This window comes from Dipodomys ordii, unplaced genomic scaffold, assembly GCF_000151885.1.
Source record: "Dipodomys ordii isolate 6190 unplaced genomic scaffold, Dord_2.0 Scaffold204, whole genome shotgun sequence".
Lineage (NCBI taxonomy): Eukaryota > Metazoa > Chordata > Mammalia > Rodentia > Heteromyidae > Dipodomys > Dipodomys ordii.
Window position 1 is genome coordinate 791,788 of NW_012267420.1, and position 3,100 is coordinate 794,887.

A 3,100-nucleotide genomic window follows, 5' to 3' on the forward strand; every position below is an offset into this window, starting at 1 on the left:
AGGAAGAAAGGAAGGAAGGAGGGAAGGAAGGAAGGAAGGAAGGAAGGAAGAAGGAAGGAAGAAGGAAGGAAAGAAAGAAAAAGAAAGAAAGAAAGAAAAGAAGGGAGAAAGAAAGAAAGAAAGGAAGGAAGGAAGGAAGAAAGGAAGAAAGAAAGAAGGAAGGAAGGAAGGAGGGGAGGAAGGAAGGAAGAAGGAAAGAAAGAAAGAAAAAGAAAGAGGGAGGGAGAGAGAGAGAGAAAGAAAGAAAGAAAGAAAGAAAGAAAAGGAAGGAAGGGAGAGAAAGAAAGAAAGAAACAAGAAAAGAAAGAGGAAGAAAGGAAGAAGGAAGGATGGATGGAAAAAAGAAAAAAGAAAGAAAGTAAGAAGAAAGGAAGGAAGGAAGGGAGAGAGAAAGAAAGAGAAAGAAAAAAGAAAGAAGGAAGGAAGGGAGGGAGGGAAGGAAGGAAGAAAACATTTTTGTGTTCAGTGTTATGGCTCAAACTTTTATTCCTGGCTACACAAATCGTTAGAAACTGGAAGATAATGATTTGAGGCTAGCCTCAGCAAAAAAGTCTGCTAGACTCCCTAGTAAGAATATATATGATTGCTAATGAAGGGGAAGAATGAGAAAAGGCAAAAATAGTTAATCCAAAGTAAAGCAAACATTTAAGGAAATGGTAAAGTTAACTACCTTGATTTGATTATTATTACTATGTACATATGTGGAATTATCACACCATGCTCCATGAATTTGTATAATTAAAGTAATTAAATTAATTAAAACAAAATATTTTAAAATAGCAAAGTGAGAGAGAGACAGAGAGTATACTATTAAGGAAATCTAGGTCACTGAAGTTGTTAATTTGTTTAGAAAGCCAGAATTCCATGCATATACTTTGCTCTAAGATTTATGAAGACATCCTCCAATATAGTTCAGCTATGTATTAGCTTAGTTGAGGTTTGCAAATTGTCTTAAGTCAGTATTAGTAATATCATTTTTCAGCATATATATTCTCTATCATCTTTATTTGGAAAGCAGAGCTATATTGACTATGTTTTGTATTATATTACTTTTCATTGAAATTATTTATGGGGCCTGCACCATCACTAAGCATCATTGATTCAGTTGTTTATTCCTTCCATTATGTTTAGGTCCATAAAGTTGAAGGTGAGGGCTTGTATTTTATTCTCCAAATTATTATCGCAAGTTCAAAAAGGCCCTGCAGACAAGGATAGCTATAAAAGTTAAGGAAACAGAATAGAGGATAAAAAGTTATATGCAGTAGTTGTGTTTTCAGTATCCACTATAAGCCAGGAGTATTCTGGGTGCTCACCTGAATCTATTTTCTATTTGGGAAAAATAAGTACTATACTAAGCATATGTTTGCATTTAACAAACATTCCAAGGCTGAAAACTAGGAGGGATCAGCAAACACATAATAAAAAAAACTTTACAAAGGATGAGAATAAATAATTATCCTTTTTATAAGATTATTAGGATATGCCTCGCTAAAAGGAAACATCAAGAAGAAAAAAACAAAAAACAAAAACAAAAACCTAATACCTAAAATTATAAGCATATTTAGGAAGAAAACAAATCAGACTAAAGAAATTGAAAATGAAAATATGCTGAAAAGAATCTTATCAAATACATACGGGAGGAAGAGGATCAGAATGACCGGAATATAAATACCTCAATGCAGGAGGTAATAATCCCAGTGAGATAGACAGATCTAGATCATGTAAGAAAATGATCTCATAGGCCATAGGTTTAAAAAATATGTATTTTACTCAAAATAAATTAAGAACATATAAGTGCACTGCAGTGCTTGAAGTTAGACATGAGCGTGCTAAGAGTTGAGTTTTTGAATTTTCTCTTTGGCTGTTGATAGAATGAATTGCAGAGAGAGCAGGTAAGGATCAACTACCTTGGTTCAGACATTGAACTCTTTGTTTAGAAGGGAATAGGAAATGGTCAGATTGAGACATCCAGAGAACTAGACTGGGTAGCAATTACTTACAAATGGCACATAAGGCATGAAGAGAGCTGCAACACTAGGAATGGAGAATAACCCCTTGATTTTCCTTTTGAGCACTAGTAAACTATTTCCAGAAATGAAGATGACTTTCATAGGTTCAACTACATCCTATCTTACGCAGATATTTCTTTAAGATTGCAAGTCCTTTAGACAATGTTTGTGTATCACGCAGAGGAAAACCCAAGGCAGTAATAGTTTATCCTGCTGTCTTCAGTTGGAGAATGGCTAGAAAGTAATAAGCACTGACTGCACATGGGCATACAATATTTGAAGCACTATTATGCTAAGCACTACATATCTCTTATTTAATTTAATCTTCACAATACCACTATGTCATAAATGGAAAAAGTCATTTCTATGGTCAGTAATAAAATAGCCAAAGGTACACAGACTATAAGTGGTAGACTACCATCTGAATTCATGTCTGTCAGACTCTAAGCTTCATGCTCACTGAGATAAAATCAAAAGTTCAGAGAACAGCCCTGTGGTGTTGGCTTATGCCTATAATCCTAGCTACTCCCGGCTGAGATTGGAGGATGGAATATCAGCAGTTTGAAGCAGGCCTGTGCAGAAAAGTCCATGAGACCCTTATCTTTAATTAGCTATAAAAATAAATTCAGAAATTGAAAACTCTGGCTCAAGTACTAGAGCACTAGCTCTGAAAAAAAGAAAAAAAAAACTCAGGGCTAGCCCCCAGGCCCTGAGTTCAAGCTACTAAGACCAGCACCAAAGTCAGTAAATAAATAAAGGTTAGGAAGCAATTTGAATGTCCAGTTGTTTAGCTTGGCTTTGTTTTCCTTTTATTTTAGTGTAGGGGTGATATACAAAGGAGCAGCAGTTACGTAAGTAAGGGAATGAGTATATTCTTGTCAAACACTGTTCCCCCTCCCCTTATTTTCTACCACTTTCCCTCTCCTCGACTTCTCCCCACACCCAACTTATAGAGTTCATTTTTAACATAGTGTCTTGTGCGTATTGCTGTTTGCCTTTGAATTCGTTCAACTTGTTGTTGTTGTTGTTGTTGGTCATGGGGCTTGAACTTGGCCTATGCACTTTCCCTTGAGCTCTTTAGCTCAAGGCAA